Source organism: Scleropages formosus, chromosome 8, assembly GCF_900964775.1.
Source record: "Scleropages formosus chromosome 8, fSclFor1.1, whole genome shotgun sequence".
Classification (NCBI taxonomy): Eukaryota; Metazoa; Chordata; class Actinopteri; order Osteoglossiformes; family Osteoglossidae; genus Scleropages; species Scleropages formosus.
In genome coordinates this window covers 3,975,715-3,994,264 of record NC_041813.1, presented here as the reverse complement: position 1 = coordinate 3,994,264, position 18,550 = coordinate 3,975,715, and the positions used below count along the sequence as shown (strand labels likewise).

At 43.1% G+C, this 18,550-nt stretch overlaps 1 protein-coding gene and 1 long non-coding RNA gene across 22 annotated transcripts in view; one reads left to right on the top strand and one right to left on the bottom strand.

The window, feature by feature from the left end:
* The window catches only part of nrxn1a (neurexin 1a), a 330,335-nt gene extending 329,741 nt beyond the window's left edge, over nt 1-594 (bottom strand). For 20 of the 21 annotated variants that reach the window (XM_029254386.1, XM_029254388.1, XM_029254396.1 and 17 more), the window contains exon 1: nt 221-594. The gene's annotated coding sequence lies outside the window, so the exon portion shown is untranslated. The remainder of the gene's footprint in view (nt 1-220) is intronic. The other variant, XM_029254387.1, reaches the window with a different exon arrangement.
* A 1,049-nt stretch (nt 595-1,643) lies between these two features.
* LOC108942751 (uncharacterized) overlaps nt 1,644-18,550 on the top strand; it is a 35,004-nt gene continuing 18,097 nt past the window's right edge. The window contains exon 1 of the long non-coding RNA XR_001966738.1: nt 1,644-2,017. This is a non-coding gene — a long non-coding RNA (uncharacterized LOC108942751). The remainder of the gene's footprint in view (nt 2,018-18,550) is intronic.

The window sequence follows — 18,550 nt, the reverse complement described above, 5'->3', positions numbered from 1 at the left end:
CAAAAACGAAAAAAAACACACACACACACTGTATATAAAAGCATATAAGAGTACCACTATAAATAAGCAGCGGAACAAGTCTTGGGATTTAGCTGTGTACAAAAACAGGTATTCTCTGCGATAACAATAAATTCCCCAGAAAAACTGCATTTAGCTGACAGATCATAGATATGTGGAAGAACTCCTCTCTACGAAACCAGGATAACAAGATCTCCGTTACCTGCACTAGATCCCACTCGCCGGATCACCACCGTGTGTCTCCAAGTCCTCCTTCTGCATCACACACATTAGCCCTTATTTATAACGCTTCGCGAATAACGTGACGCGAGTTCTAGTCACTGGCACCTTTACATCTATCAAAGCTTAAAGTTTCATTACCTCTAGAAAACCCTTCGGCGGTACCCCGTCCACTGTGCTTCGCTAAAAGATGCTCCGCGTAGCCCTTCTCTTTTTTTTTTAATGGAATCACTGCATCACTGATAGGCGAAAAGAACGGGGGGTTGGGGGGGGGGGGGATCTTCAGCGCTTGCCACACCGCCCCCCTAGCAAAAAAAAACAAAAAAAAAAAACACTGAGGCAGTGATGACAGAAAGAAAAAGAAGGGGGGAAAAAAAGAAAAAAAAAAAAAAAAAACAGAAGCTTGTGGTCCTTTACCTGAAATAATCTCCCCTGGTGCTTTTGGTGGAAAAAAAAAAAGGAGACGCTTAAGGAGAAACGGAGCGCTTGGTTAAAATCCGCTGTATTTTTGGGGCTCGAAAAAAGGTGCAGTGTGTTACCCCCGCTGAGCCTTGCCAGCGACTGTCAGGAGGCAGAGACAGCGGGTCACGTGTATCGCTGTACTGTCTGCCTACTGGGGAGGGGAGGGAAGGGGAGGGGGGGGCGGAGATCTGCAGCACCTTGGAGAGCCACCGCGCAATACATATTCATATACATTTACAGCTCGTCGTCAGTGTGTCCCCCCCCCCCACTCCCGCATCATATCGAGCTCTTTAGCAAACAAAATCATTTTAAGAGGATTAATTAATACAAAGAGAGAAATGCTAAAAAAAGAAAGAGCGGCAGCACGAGGGAGAAGGTCATTGATATTCCGGCGGAGGAATAGCTAACGAGGAAGAAGGGAGGTAACGGTACGGAGCCGCTGCTCCCCGGCGCCTCGAACGTGCCTTGCGCCGCTAATAGGGCTCCGCGACTCTTAGAAAAATATCAAAATCCAGCTCTTCGTCTCTGACTGCGATATCAGAAGGGCACAAATCAGAAGCGTGCTGCCACATGTTCCACACTACTACTAGAAATCATTTCTACAGAAAGTTCACAAGTTGTTCCAGTTTCCTGGGGAAAAAAGAAAAAAAAATAGATCACCGTAATTCGTGGAACTGAACTGCAACACGTTTTACCCTAAAGTCCTTTACATTAAGCTGACAAAATATTGGAACTGCTTGCTTGCTTGTTCTCAAGATAGGGGCTCTAGAAGCCTTAGATGTATAGTTGAGGTTACTAACATGATCAGGAGGGTAGCTAGGTCACTGTGGCAGGTCTTGGGAAGAATGTTAAAACAGCCTAGGCTCCAGTACGTTACATCACGGCTAAATGATTCATTCCTTTCCCCAGACACAACCAAAAGAAAAATGGAAAGACGTTGGGAAATCTTAACCACACTTGTTACTTTCAAGGCAAACATCAGTCAGAAGCGTCGTATTTTAGTATGGACCTAATTAAGCCAAAGTCACACGGATTTCAGCTTGTTTGTCCTTTGGTCGGCCTGTCCGTCTGGCCCTACAGGAAATCCTGGATGACTCTGGTGCGATCAGAGCGGCAGAATGGCAGAATGACTAGTTGTGCTTGTCAAATCTTATTTTTAACACACTCCAACACATGCTGACCTCAGAGTTTTCAATGTAGATCTGTGGGTGTGCAGATGTGTTCCGGGCTGCTTCGATGGTTTGTCGTGAGCTTTGGCGCCCAGAATTCAATCCCGCGGTTACTATGGAACACGACAAAAGTCAAGCATCTGCTGTTGGTAAGTCATTCATTTCAAATAACTGGACAGTGAAATATCAAGTGATATGAAATACATATCCCTGGTATACACTGGGATGAGCTTTGTGTGGGAAACCATAATAAAGGGAAATTACCAGCTATTTATTCATTTGCACTAAGTAATTATCCATTCAATGTCAGTGTGATCCGAGCTAATCGCAGGTAGAATGTGGATTAAGGCATTGAACATTAAGGATGTGATGAGGGATATAGATCATTACAGGATACCAACAAACTCACAAAAGCAGTAAATACAGGAGAATCTGCAATGAAACCATCACTAATGCAAGGAATACTAAGAAACCCCAAAAATGTAATACTGGATTTTAACTTATATCCATGGATTTTGGAGGTAATAATATTAACTTCTGAGCCCACGGGGCCCTAATAGGGACATTCTATCATCCTTTTCCATTTGAGAAACAGTTTGGAAAACTTGCAGAAAGGCAAAAATATATGGAAAGCTGAAATGACTCAGCATTTATGAACTTCCTCACTTGGACTAGAAATTTTTCTCTCTCACACTTAAATATTTAAAAGTATATTATACAGAGAGATTTTTATTAAAATGTCATGTTCTAGTTATAAAGTAAACTGTCGACGTACAGTGATGCTATGCAGAATCTTGGTTTGGTATCACTAGTCTTCTTTCCCTACAATGTCCATGCTGTTATGATGCTCTATATACAGAAAACTAGGATACTGATAAATTGTCTTTGAAGGGCAGTAGGGGGCAGTCATCCTTGCTGTCCACATAACAAAGTGCTCTTATAGTTTTTGATTGAAGAGCTGAGGTCTTCATCTGAAAACTGTATTTGACTCTTTGGGTTCATGGGGCACTTGATGGAAAGATCTTGCTGTAATTTGTTTATTTGCCTCAATGACCAATTCACTCTAGCCATATACTGTTCTGCTCAGGTACATTTGCTATTTACTACAAATTTCTCTCACTCAGCTGATGCACAGTGAGCCCAGGCAAGTAGAGCTGGGAGTGATATGTTTTACTTATATTTACATTTATTCACTTAGCAGTCAATTTTATCAAAAGCAATGTGCATGTCAGAAAACAAACACAAAGCACACTAAACAAACAGACAGGGAGATCTAGATGCAGCCCCGTAATTCTTCATTCGTGATGTACAGTCAGTTGGTCTCACATTGTATAAACTAGTGTACGCTACAGAAGTAGTTACATTCATTTTTTTTTTTTTCCTGAAACTGATAATGTAGTCCCTATTTATGGAGCACATAGATCAGGAGAAAACTGAGTGTGAAAAAAAGTTTCAAGACTCTTCTTTCTTCTTGAATGTTGAGAGAGATTCAATAGTTCTACTGAAATCATGCCACTAAATTCAAGCCAGAACCCAGAATGTTTATGTTTTTATTTTGGAGCTCTTCTGTGTGGGACCACTATGTGTCTGGAGGTGATGGTATACAAGTCTGTGTCACCTGGAGAGGTTTGATGGCAGAAGCCAGAAGACTAGACAGAAGAGAGTTGCAGTAGGCCAGATGGAATATCACCATAGCCTGGACCAGAAGTTCTGTAGAGTTTGCTGTGAGATACAGGTGGATCCGGCAGATGTTAAGCTATATCTGCAGGAGAGGGTTATGGCGTCAATGTTTCAGGAAAAGCAGAAATGTAAGTAAATTGTTAGTCCCAGGCTCTTATTCAGTGAAGCATGTATAATGAAAGAGTTGTCCAGTTTGACAGTTCTTGACAGGAGGACGGACTAGATGTCATGTGAAGGATCTTGGGTTCAGAGAGATTGAGTACTAGGTGGTGATCAGACATCCAACCGAAGATGTCCGAAAGGTAAATGCTGATATGTGGGGTAACATCTGTAGTTGCAGAGGGCAAAGAGATATGTCTTGGCACTGTTATCATAACAGTGATAGTAGAATCTGTGGGAGGGAGAGACAGAGCCAAGAGACGAGGTGTAGAGGCAGAATAAGGTGAGAGGCTGAGAGAATGACCAGAAGCTACACAAGACCACTTGGTAACATCAACAACATGGTTAGGACTCAAATTATTTCAGTGTCGTTCTTTTGATTTCAAGCTGTCCACGAGAAGAGAGTAGAACCTGATGGTTGACCGCACTGAATGCTGCAGAAAGGTTGAGGAAGATAAGGACTGAGGAGAGGGAGGCCACTTTAGCTGACTGCAGAGCAATACTGCAAGTAGGGCAGTTTTGGTGGAATACATAGCTTTGAATTCAGGCTGATAACCATCAAGGAGATCATTCTGGGAGAGGAATACAGATAAGTGGTTATTGGTTGCCTGTTCCAGTTTTTGACAAACAAGAGAGAAGAGATACTGGCCTGTAGTTCTGAACTGAGTCTGGATCCAGAGACGGTTTTTGAACAGAAGTGAGATGAGGGCAGTTTTGAAGGCAGATGGCAAGCAACCAGAGTCGAGCAAGGACTTGATGATCATGAAGATAAAAGAAATAAGTTGAGGGGAAATAGTTTGTAGGAGAGGTGAAGGAATGGGATCAAGGGAGCAGGTGGTGGCTCTGTGTGATAGCAGGAGGTCACAGATTTCTCCTTCTGACAGGGATTGAAATGGGGAGAATGAGGCTTTGCAGGGAGACCCAGCATGATTGAGGCAGGTGGATACAGTAAACTTGTCGGTGATGGAATTGACTTTGTCACTGAAACAAGGCAGAATTGCAGTGAGAGAGTAGGGGAGAGTCAGAAAGAAAAGTCGGTGATGGTGAAACAGCAGAGTGGAAGGACAGAAGAAGCTTCTTGTAAACTGCCAAAACTGTGAGACTCAATATCAAATCCATTGTCGTTGAGCATCACAGTTTGATCCTGTTGGCAATAAGTACATCTGATAACCACAGGCTGGAACTGTGCCACACTGGAAGTTGAAGGACAAAGAGAGTCTAGAGATAAGGATAGGGTTGAAAGGAAGACACTGTTGGCTTTGTCTTTAAACAGCTGAGAAGTGTGCAGAGAACGGGACGGCGGTCAGGACAGCACTGGAAAGGAAAGAGAGTGGGAAAGATTATAACTTACAGTAGAACATCAACGGATAGCAGAAGTGATGCAGGGCTGTAAGAATGCAAAGAAATGGTCAGAAACAAGAAGGAGAGTGACAGAGGAAATGCTCACCACGGTTTCTAGAGGAGATAAGGTTGAGATGATTACTAGCCTTGTGAGAAGCAGAGGACTGGGACATGAGGGGTCAAAGGACTGTAGGAGTAGCAGAAGGCTGCCTACATGAATGTAACCGACATGCAAATCGAGATCGCCCAGGAGAATCGGTGGGGTATTGTTACCTGGGAGGGAACTCAATAAGATATCATAGTCATACAGGTACTAGCCAGGAGCGCAATAAGTACATTAAGAGTGTGATGGGAGCAGTGTCACAATTCTAATTAAAGTGGTTAAGGGACGTCAATGTGGCCAAGGGGTTGTTGTGATCTTTTTCTATGTATAGGGCAAGGCATTTAACTGCTAGCAGTTCAGGTTACCATAAGTACTTCTTTCACGGGTCCAACAGCAGAAGCTATGCTTGTACCTGAATATAAAACTTGAGATTACACACCTCTCTCTTTAGCAATTTTATCACCTGCTGTTCAGATAATTCTATATCCTTGAATGATATTGTGTCTAAATATGCTAAGATATACACATTATATAATATTTCTAGTGGGGTGCATTAGCACAATTAATGTTACATGAACTTACTGTTTGTTTTGCTGCATCTAAGCCAGCGTGTTCTGCTTGTATGACTATAATTGCTTTGAAGTTAACTTATATTTTGATGCTGCTATGTAAAAAAAAAAAAATATACTGTAACATTGCTGTCTAACATAGTGCGCTATATGTTTAAACAAGACAATAGCTAAGTGCCTAAAGTATTAAAATATGCCCAGAATTTATGCAAAATTATAGGATAGTTATAAACAAAGTACATTTTGCAACATTGAATTAAGAAAACTGAATGACAACAATAAAGCATACTGCTTCTGTTCAAGTTTTAGCATTTAAAGTCTCCTAACATTTTATATATAATGAAATTTAAAAGTTTTTTTTTCCCCCCATTTCATCTTTAACTTCCAATCCATGCTTATGTTGTTTCCCTTAACTCAGGAAGGAACACATATAGGAAATAAGTGTAGCTTTTCTTTCAAAAGCTGTGTTGTTGGGGTACATACTGCAGATAACAGTTTTGAAAAAGGTGTGATGGTACTGGTGGTTGGAAAGACATTTATTAATAAATAAAATGTTGGGGAATATGTTCGCCTTTCTCAGGTACATTTACTAATGAAACACTGGGTAACTTTGGCTAATACGCTACAAATATATGTTGCGATAAGGGAGTCCATATTAAAAAAAGACAAGTCGATATGCCCATTTCTAAGAACAAAAAATATGAAGTTGTGCATTCAAATCAGACTCTCTTCACAGATTAACACTAAACTATCCATTCTAACACCATGTGTATCGTGACATTAGTAAATGCCTTTGATTTTCGTAAAGAACAGGTGGCGATCCAGCTCAGTACGGCAAACCAACCCAGACTAGCTGAACTCTGACCCATTGCCGGTGTCACGCTGGGATCCATCTCCATTTTTACGTAGACGCGCGTCGTGCATTTCCCAAGAAAACGGAACGGGATTAGCATCGGCTTCAGCCTCGCCGCGTACGTGTCAAAGCATGGCGCTGTACATATCATCTCTGCACTTCAACGCCCCAATAAAAGGAGAGAAGAGGAAAAAGAAACACAAGATAAAGAAATATAATTGAGGAACGTAATTATCATTACATAATTACTCCCTCCTCACCGACAGGGAAGTTTTGCTAGTGTTACTTAACTGCCATAATCTGTTGAGTGGGAGGGAACAGAGACTCCTTTCGAAACTTTTTGCTCTTTAGTTGCAAATGGAAGAAGAAGAGGGTGCGAGCAGCTCGGCGTACGAGGAGAGCGCTTCACGCTTGAAACGGTGCGCATAGAACAGCAGTGAGGTGGATGACTAAGGGTCTCCCGTGCCAGAAATCCTTACGAGATCCATAATCGGCAGGCTGAAGTCGTCTCATTGTTAGATGTGCCCCCGTCATGTTTCCCTCACCGGTCGCGGGTAGAAAAGGGCCGGCCGTGACGCCGAGAAAGGCTCGTACACTGGCGTGGAGAGCATAAGCTTCACGGGGGATTTTGCGACTCTTTCTTGAATGAGTTGTTTTGTTTTGACCCGAACCTGGGTCTCCCAGAGTGCCCGTTACCCGAGAACCGGCCCATTTCCGCCGCCTGCTCTCAGACCTCCCCAGGTGACACTGCTCGGCGAGGGCACGAGCATTTACTTTTCACATTTAGAGATGTAGGAGTGATCCCTGTCAAACAGTTGGTGTGCAACACGGAAAATGTGGAAAAAAAAAAAAAATTATTGCATGATTTTCATTCAATGAAGCAAGACAATTGTGACCTCGCAGCTCCCGGCCAGTGGGTTCAGGTCTGGTCTCCCTGTGTTTGTATGGATTTCCTCCCAGTGTGCAAAGAGTTGCGTTTGAGGAAAATCAGTTCGTCTAAATGGGGTGTGAGTGAGTGGGTCATGTTGCTGTGTTGTGCGGAGGAGCAGACTCTTGTCAAATACTGTGTCTGGCTGCAAGTTCACTTGGAAAAAAGACGTCGGCAAGCTAGAAATGAATAACATCAATTTCGCTCTTGTACAGTGTACAGACATGTCTACTGACCTTTCCTAATGTGACTGAGAAGTTACCAATTTTTTCCCCCCAAATGGAGAAGTAATCTGATGCTCCTCTATTTACGATGATTCGATTTATTATTTTTCAAAGTTATGATGGTACGATAGCGATACGCATTCGGTAGAATCCGTACTTCGAATTTCGATCTGTTCCCATGCTAGCGATATGCGGTACAATACTCTCTCCCGATGCTGGCCGATGGCAGCGAACCGCAGCATCCGCTCAACCACGCTCGCGCTCTCTCTATAGCGATCACGCCAACGAGTGTAAAGAAGCGATACTGCGTTGAAAGCGTTAATTTTGCGTTTTCGCATCCCAACGTCTACGAAACACCCGTTTGCATCTCCTGCTTAAAATTGCCCAGCTGTTGGCTATGCTAAGTATTCTGAGCACATTTAAGGTAGGCTACTCTAGGCTATGATGTTCGCTAGGTGCGGTACCGTATTCCTTTTCGACTTACGATTTTTCCACTCACGATGGGTTTATCGGAACGTAACCCCACCGTTAGTCGAGGAGCATCCGTGTTTGAAAAGTGTCAGAAACACATTCAGTATATATGTCAAATTGTGCGAAGGGGGTGCGGTGGCGCAGTGGGTTGGACCAAGTCCTGCTCTCCAGTGGGGCTGGGGTTCGAGTCCCGCTTGGGGTGCCTTGCGACGGACCGGCGTCCCGTCCTGGGTGTGTCCCCTCTCCCTCTGGCCTTACGCCCTGTGTTGCCGGGTTAGGCTCCGGCTCCCCGCAACCCCGTATGGGACAAGCAGTTCAGAAAATGTGTGTGTGTTAAATTGTGTGCGTTTATGTACATTTACTATGCTTAATGTGGATAACTACCATATGTTAATGCATCTCAGAAGTGATAAATTTCCATATACTATATATACAGCACCCCTTATAATTTGTAAGCCATCTTCCAATATTTAAATACATTTCACTTCCATATCAGTTGACAAAGTGCAGCCAGCTACTCTAAACTACGGCATTTAAAAGTGACACAAGTTGAAAAGTGTGGGTGTTGAATTGAGACATCTGCAGGAAAAAGAGTATCACGAAGGGTTCTGTTCAAAATTGCCAAACAGCATATTCAATAATTTATCTGCTCAACTGTACTTAAAATGGCCTTTCTGAATCCTTCCTTTGTATTCAGCTCGCTGTCTGAGTCTTATCCTCACGAGAGCCACTCTGCAGATCTGCTGACTAAAGTTTGTGCCTGACGCACAATATAGAGCAGTGCGGTGTGTCAGCCATGAAATGCAGCAGAAACACATTCTGTTGACTGAAGCAGACTGTTATGGTTTTGTTAACACGGAGAAGATCTAAAGCAACTACGTTCCTGATTAATATTGCTCTCTCATTTATAATTGCTACGAGTAAGAGCTACGAAATGCAGATCCCTCTGGATTTCTTTACCGACGACGATCTGCAAGTTCTGGGGTAGCAGGACGGTGGAGCGGCAGCTAGCACGGCCAGCCCAGGCTGTTCGGATGTAGGTTCAGATCCAGCTCGGCCCGTGTGAAGTTTGCGTGTTCTCGGTAGGTCTCTGCAGGTTTTCTCCAAGCGCTCCCGTTTCCTCCCGCTGGTGGAAGACCGCAAGTCACGTGAATTACGCAGTGTGAACCGGCCCCAGTGTAAGACCTCGAGTAGACACGTGCGGTTACCCTGCAATGGACCAGGCTGGCTGCCTAGTTTCAACGTTCATAAGATGAGAAGCCAGCGTTTGTTGTTGCTGTTAGAATTATTATTATGCTGCCAATACTTTTGTCTTGCGGTGTAACCCATCTGTTATGAAACAAGTGTACTTTACCGCAGTAGTTCAGGTTAAGTACCTTTCTGTAGGATACCATAACAGCGATCCACTTGAGACTTGAAATGATAATCTAAAAGTCTTTTCCTTTGTCATCATACTCCTTGCAAGAAGAATAAAATAGTACGATGGGTGATTATGTGCTTGCTGTGGTCCCCCCCCCCAAAAACAAACTACTTCACCCATTCCAAAGCACTGAGTGTTTTACTAGAAGAAAATCACGTTCAAGGGCTCACTCAGGAGTTTGGAAGTCTATGAATTTAACCTAACCACCCTGCCACTTGCTGCTGGTATATGAGGAAATGTGCACGTATGTGGAATCAGTGTGTGTGCTGATATGTATACCGCTGCTCTTGAAGGTCTATTAACTTCTACATATTGCTTATTGCTACAAAGGGTGACAGAATGAGGGATGTTGTAATCAACTGAGACTGAAATTCCTCACTGGGACCAGTGACGGCTCATTCTTTTCGCGTGTGTGTGTGTGTGTGTGTGTGTGTGACAGAAAGAGTGGTAGATCTTACTGTTCATTACTCCCATTAGGCAGTCGCAAAATGCATCTCTGATGACATCTGACATACGGAAGTCAATTAATCCAGAGTACTTAGCAACCTTGCCAAAGGGGGAAATTCACAGTTCTGTATATTGTTGATCATTTGCATAGTGCTGTTTTGATTTTTTTGTTTGTTCAAGGGTCCTGTGTTTGCGGGTGTTGGGGGTGGGATTTTTCATTTCTCAGCTGTAATTAACACCAGCGGTTTGGGAAGTAGCAAGGTGCTCCAGGACTTGTACTCTGACTGTTTGGTGAATTAATTGAATTTGGGGGGCTGGGGACTGCCGTGAGATCTATGGCTTAGAGTGTAAGGTTGGATGGAGAGACGGGAAAGGAATTGTAAGCAGAAAGTTCAAATGCACGTCTATTTCAATAGAAGACTAAACAAACCACATGGCTGAATCTCCTTTAGAAATTAGGAAACGGCAAGTATCGAATGTATTTTGCATTTCTCGTTTCGCCTTGTTTCGTTGAGCATGTAGTGGCGATGCAAAGCAAGGTAGTAAATTAGCACTGTTCATGTATTGCTCAAATACACATTTATTTTAGCTCTTGTGTAATTATTACCACCGTCAAAACAAAACTAATATGGGGAAATTTTTAAAAATAATTACAAAATTGCACAATACTTTAGTACGACAGTGCTGCCATAATTAGACAATGGTAAGGGAAACTGTGCACATGCATGTGATGGAGACTATTTTTGTGAGGTACCAGAAAAACTCTTGTCTCTCCATGTAGAAATCAGGGGGAATCTCTCCATTTCTGGTGATTTTTGTTTTTTTTTTTTTCCTGTGGCTTTTCTCCAAGCTGACTTACTTACATTGTTAGGCTTTTACACTAAGCTACCTTCAATGAATTACACATTTAAACAGACTGACAATTTTTACTGAACCAACTGTGGGTAAGTACCTTGCGCAAGGATAGTATGGCAGGGATGGGAATTAAAGCCCTGGTGCTCAGATTGCAAGATAATGTCTAATCCCTAAATAGCATTGTTTTAGCAATGTTTTCATTTAAATTTCTGTAGAAGTTAACTTATTACAAATAGATGGATTTTTTTTTTTTTTCTATAACTGTAGCCCCTTCGGGGACTGCTATGAGCGCTACTTACAATGAGGCTGCGAGTCTAAAACTTCTGCCGCTACTTCCCTGGGTGTGGACAAGGAAGAAAGCAGTAAAGTAAAGGTGTATATACACACAGGGCTGTTTCTGGCTGAAGGGTAGAAGATGAGAAATGTAGCTGGGATAGTGGGAATTGACCTCTTCATCAGCCAGTCTGCTCTGCGGTGGACATATGGCCGGAACAGGGAAGAGGAACAGGTGCCGAAAGCGCTTCCTGCCGTGAGAACGAAGCAGGTTTCTCAAAGGCGAAGATCTGGCCACACAAACTGCTCCCTTATCTTCACATATTGCTTTGCCATAATTTTGTGTGTGCACTGTGGGTAGGAGGAGGATTTGGGGGCTGTAGCAGTTTGTTGGATAGAAATATACACTGCATAGCCAGTGAATTCTATTTGTTTGGTCAGCTTGTGAAAACCGTGGTAGTGGATTGGCTGTTGTGGACATGTAGTTATGAGTTCCTTAACAATAGGGATACGTTCTGAGAAATGCATCACTGGACGAACATCAGAGTGTACTCATACAAACCCATATGGTATAGCCTCCATCATAGAGTGTTCTTATACACACCTAGATGGTATAGCCTCGATCATAGAGTGTACTTATACAAACCTAGATGGTATAGCCTCCATCATAGAGTGTTCTTGTACACACCTAGATGGTATAGTCTTAATGCAGTCAAGAGACACGGTAAACAAGAGATTTGATGCTTCTGCCAGCGTAACACAGCATACTGTTTTACAGTAAACTTTTTTATAAGCAGAACGAGTACACTGTAAAATGAGGGTAAATACGTACACTATAGTAAATGAATAAAACAGTAACATTTATCATCATATACAGTACGTAATACTTGTTCATAATTGTATGTGCTATACTTTCATACGACCGGCAGCGCAGTAGGTTTGTTTACAGCAGCACCACCACCACGAACATGTAACACGTTGTGCTACGAAGCCGCCGGTCGATAATTTTTCAGCTCCATTATAATGTTATGGGCCCGCCGTCGTATACGGGATCAGTCGTTAAGTAGCACATGACTCTACTGGCCTCTTACTTGCCGGCATAGATCATTATATACCAGTCCATACCTGTTTCACTCAGATTACAACCGATTGCATTCTGAATTTTTCATCAATGGAATCGTGATTAGAATGGGGAGGGGTAAAAACTGATTTTTGTGTGTTTCGAGCTTCATTCAGAAAACTAAATGAGTAAATACTATACAGAAAAAATCCTGCATGATTGCTTGTGTAAGATGAAATTGCTGCAGTCATTTGTTTTGGCTTAAAACAACCTCTGCCATGATTCGCAGTAAGTGTTGACTTTAATGCAAGAACTATTGCGAAGGTGCACAGAAAAAGCATTAGCATGCAGAATTATTAAAATGGGGAAGCAATGGCTGAACAAAACATCCTTGAAAAATTCAGTTTTTACACTGACATGAGGCTTATAGAAAAATACACCGACAACAAAATCTCCATCCTGCAGTTTTATTCTCGTAGGAATACTGATATTTATATTTTTCAAGTAAATGTCAAAGCACTTTTTAATTTTTTTTTTTACGTTTTAAATCTAATAATCTAACAATCTACATGTGTATCTTAATTAACAAATTTGAAAACGTGCAAATAATTTAAGTGTTATTTAACCATAATACACATGTAAATATACGGTTCAGATACACATTTAAAAATACCAACAGTATATTAAATAGATTTCAAAAAATTGTTTATACTTTAATGAATGTATAGTATTAAAATGAATAATAAAAATTGTTGTAATACATGCTACACATCTATTTAAATTTATATTGATGGATGCATTTTTCTATCAAGGGCAACTTACAAAGTACTTTTATGCAGTAGGCAGCTTAAAAATTGAATATATCCTGCAACCTAAGTGTACCTGATTTAAGGACACATGTTCACCGTCGAGCATTTAAACCTTCAGCCTTCAAGTCAAAGGTTCAATTGTTTGAGCAGGTCATAACTCTTTTGGGATGCATTTAAAGAACCTGACATAGGACCACTGAGATTGTTCAGGGTGATTGCTGTGTGTTGCTAATATCAGTCAACAGTGGAATTTGAGGCCCTCTGTTAAGGTGGGTTCTTTCCTGCAGCCAGATCTAACTAAGACTGGGTCACCTTGCAGATCACCCCCCCCAGCCGTTACGAATCCCTGCTGAGAGACGGACTGCAAAATCCGTAATTCTATTAAAAAAATAATAAAAAAAAAAAAAAAACCCACATTTATTCTCTCACCCCAAAGTGACTTACAATGAACTGCTGAAATCTGCAGTCGGGTAACTTTTACTGGAGCAGTTCAGGGTAAGTTCTTTGCTCAAGGCTACTACAGCTGGAGATGAGACTCAAACCTAGGTCATTTAGCAGCAGATATGGTCACTGCAACCACTGCACATCTCCTTGAACTTTCCTGTGTCTTATTGAAAATTCCCCATTTGTAAGATCTGCTTTTCAGCAGTTTAAACTCAGGCGTTGCTCACCAGCATTTCCCAGCAAAGTTGCCTCCCAACAGTACGCAGAAGAACCGAAACAGTGCAATTATCGACCACAGTTTCTCCAGACTCCAACTATAAAATTGGTCTGGAAGAAATTCCGTTCGAACCCAAGGTTCCTGGGTCAGGATGAGAAATAATAAGCAACACAAAGTACACAATCTAAGAAACATTAAACATTGATTTTTCACCCTCTTCTCTATCTCCCGGTGTTCTACACACGAAATCTTGGATGCATCGGACGCTAAATCCCCTCTCGATTCATCCTACCATGAATTGGTTCGTATGGAGAAACTCTGTTTATCTTCATGCGTCTGAAAGTGCACTCATCTGTATATATGTGTAACTGATATTGTCCCATGATTAATTATTTACTCAGAATGGACGTCTTCTTGGCTTGGGGGAAGCCCGTGGGAGCGGAGGGGAACGGGGTATTAATCCATCATTAAGTTTGGAATAAACAACCTTGCTACTGTTCATCTGTGGAGCCTGTGCTGGTATCTTCCGTATTTCCTCAGAGTGAATATTACTGTAAAAGGCACTATAAATAGAATGATGAAACAAGGCATTTTCAGATTGGAAAACTGCAGTGTTACCTGTTATCACTTATACACTAAGGCCAGTTAAGAGCCACTAGTTTATGTGAAATGCATTTGTTTGGGCTGCGGTGAATCTGGAGGAACCCAGAAGATGGAGAATAAGGCTATGCGCACTTTAGCACACACTAAGCCAAGTCCGAACCCATGGCCAAACAAGCAGCGGTTCTTCCTGCTGCACCACCTACTTACATTTATTTACATAGCAGATGCTTTTGTCCAAAGCGACTTCCAATGAACTCTATGTAGTGTTATGAGACCACACACCTTATTCACCATGGTGATTTACACTGCTAGATACATTGCTTCCACTGGGTCACTCATCCATACATCAGTGGAACCCACACACTCTCTCTGTCACTCACACTATGGGTGAGCCCGAACAGCATGTCTTCGGACTGTGGGAGGAAACCAGAGCACCCAGAGGAAACTCACGCAGACTCCACGCAGACTGAGCGGAGATCGAACCCACGTTCTCTCGCACCACCCAGGCGCTGTGAGACGGCAACGCTACTCGTTGTGCCGCCCAAACTTATTAACCATACAATATTACCTAAAAACCCAGGCCTGATGCCACTTTAATAACTGAGCGTAAGGGTTAAACGGCTGCACCTGGTGTTCATTTCCTCTTAATGAGCCCTCCCCGGCGCAGCCCTCGGCCCACGAGATGGGGCGTCGCCTAGGGTCCTGCCTGCCACGCTGGCCTTTTCGCCAGTCGGCTCCTTAACATCACTTCCGAGCTTGGCAGCAGCGTGCGCTCGGCCTGGCAGTAACAGCAATCCACCAGGAGTCCGAACTCCCGCCGCTCTGCCAGCGCACATCTGTTCCGTCTAACACCTGGTGTTGCTTGTCTTTAGCAACATCTTATCACATCTGGCAGAAGGTGCCGTAGACTAAGTCCCCCCCTCCCATGCAGTATAGCTTTGCTAGACATTAATGACTGATAAAATGGCTGATTTTCAGTTTGCATGCAGGAAACAGTTATCTGAATCAGCTCTTATATAACGTTCTGCATTTTTTCATTTATTTTTCTAATTTATGGAGCGTTAGGCTGCTGCTGCTGCTTTTAGGTGGGATGTACAAATTAGTTTGTTTCCCCCCCCCCAAAGATTTTGAATTTCTTCCCCCAGCATCACAAATTTAAAAAGTTAAAGTTATCCCGTGCAAGCGGCTCCGTCTGGTAAGCAATTAGAAAAGTGTATGTGCGAAGGGAGGCCGGAATGAGAACCGATAAGATGCAGTTATTGACCCACCATCAGCAAGGTTAATTATAATCCTCACGCTGACATTGGCCACACTGCTTCACTTTATCTGCTAGCTTTGGTTCAGGAAGGCAGGTCACTGGCACCCATCATATGGGAAGTTGATCTATTTTTTCGCTGACTGTTCGCAGTCTGTGGCAGGTGAAGCTCAGCGCCTTGTCACCGATGAGGGCTATGTGCGGTGGGAGGAATCAGCAGCGTATAGTCAGCAAGGTCTCATTTTGGTGGGAGAAACGGCGGGGAGCGATTGATCCGTGGGCTGCGTATGGTACAAGACGCAGAAAAGGGTCGCTGGTGAGGCAGGAGAAAACACGTCACGGTGGTGGTGAATGGAAAAAAATGAGGACGCATGGATACGTGTGGGATTAGAGGAAGCTTGAAGAGGGCGGTCCTACGCAGCATTCATGTGCTGTTCTGCTCAGACCGCATGTCCATTTCAATATTCCAGTGACCGAGAGGTGAGATGCAGGGATCTTTGTGGGACAGTTACCCAGATTTCACTTGAGCTTCTGACTGGGACGGCTTTCCAAAACCCATTCGTTTCCTTCATTCAAGATACACAGGACAAGATGTTATACCCCATGTCTATCTTACAACAGCTCTACACAAGGACCCAGGCCAACCAACCTCACCATGAAGCCACAGAGAACAACATCCAACATTACCAACATACATATCCAGGACTTGAGATCAAGAATCTTAACTTTCTTCCATACCCAACCACAGGGTACCCACATGGGGATATGACTGACGTTGTCAAGTGGGCACCAACCTACGTGGGTGTTTCTTTGAATTCGGCCCACGACACCTCCGGCGGGCTCAACAGTGCAGTTTGGCGTCCCAGACCCACCCCCCTCCACAAACATCAGATACCCTTTACCCTTAACAAATACCACAAGTCCACACACTCAACGACCCCAATTAAACCACAGCTCCACACATACCTGTAAAAGGCACCACCTTCACAATCTCAAACCATCATGGACTGCCTCCATACCCGGCAGCAGAAACTGCAAGTGCGCCACTCCGCAAACTTAAACGAACCCTAATTAACAAGGCCACAGGAAAATGGAACGGTGGCTGGGGGTGGCGTCTTGTGAGCAGGTTAACAAGGGGTATTTATATGCCAGTGAAGAAAAAAATTCTGAGCATCTCTTAAGAGGAGAACAACTAAGCCTAAATTGTGTGATGGCCCATTCAACTGGTAGATTCCATATCGCTTACTCAGGAGGCCAGCACCCTCTCCAAGTCCCATTGTGACATTAGACCCCAACTAGGCCCCACAATGCTTTCCACTGTAAAACAGGCATAATATGTCCATTGTTGATAGTAATTTGCTCAAGTGTCAAAATCTTTTACTCCAACATTTTCTCACACCTATGTCTATCCAGAAAAAGAATGCATATGCAGCATATAGAGTGCTGAAAAATCACTGATGCTGTCAGATTGATTTAAATATTCAGCATTGGGATGTTTGATCTTGGCATTGGTGGATTTAATTAAACCTTAGACTAACCTAATAATCAAATAATGCAGACTCAAGGCCGCTTGTCCGTTGTGTAGCGCCAAAAGATCTTTGGCAAGAAAAGGAGGATAAAACTCTTCTATAATTAGAACAGGGCTGTCATTTGTGAATGGTGGTCCATTGAATGGGCCTCTTTGAAGGTTGTGAGATGTGCCATGGAGCTGTTCGGTGTACACAGCACACAAAGGGAATAACAGATTAGGCGGTCACTCTCAAAAAGATCTGAATAGACCGTGGAGGTAACCTGGTCAGAAAGAAGTCGGTCCTTATCATGTGGGTGAAAACACTCCTGTCATACACTCATGACAACTGTTTGTCCTGGTCAAGGTTGAAAGGGTTTGGAGTCTATCCTGTAATCAGTAGGCGCAAGTCTAAGGGGTTGAGATATTACACCCTGGACAGGATGCCAGTCCATTGTTGCAGGGTACCCACACACACACACACACACACACACACACACCCAAACCCATTCACACCCTACAGGCAATTTAGCCTCATTAATTCACCTCAACTGCATGTGTTTGGATTATGAGAGGAAACCCAGAGAGACAAAGGGAGAAAATACAAATTATACCAAGTGAGCTGAATGGCCCAGCAAAATGTTACGAGAATAATAAATGTCATATTTTATCAGACTCTTTTCTCCCAAGTGACTGATTTCCAGTGAACTCTACGCAGTGTTACCAACCCACACACCTTATTCACCGCGGTGACTTACACTACTGACACTGGGTCACTCATCCATACATCAGTGGAACACACACACACACTCTCTCCGTCACTCACACACTATAATACATTTTGATGTTTTGACGCTGCGCCGAGCTGCATGACGGCATCAGAGGTGCTCTGAGCCCAATTCAGACCATAAAATGGTTTGTCTTCCGGCGTTTGTGCCCTGTGCGTCTCTTATCGTCCTAATTTGTCACTTTCCCATATACAGTGCAAATATATAATCCCATTGCGAACACGAGGTTGCCAATGAATGGAGCTTACTCTGCCCTTGGAAAGGTTTAATTCATTCAGACTATGTGATTTCCCAAACTGTTGCTTAAAGACACTGGCAATTGTTGACCTGAAGGGGAAATTACTTTTTCCATTTCCTGAACCCAGCAAATGGTATTTCAAGTGCTCTCCACCCAGGCGGCGTGTAACATGCTTTAGCAGTACATTTCTGTGCCTTTGTGTGTGTGTGTGTGTGTGTGTGAGAGAGAGAGAGAGAGAGAGAGAGAGCAAGAGGAGAAAAGTGAGAGAAGGATGGAGGTGTCATGTTCTCAGTTTTTCCATGCAGTTCATTTCAGTGCAGTTTACTGCACTTTCTCTTCAAACAAACTTCTGTCTCCATTTAATCTGCGAATGGATATTGCAGGGGAATAATGAAACTTTTATCTTTGTAATTGACTGACAATGGTTTTATACATCAG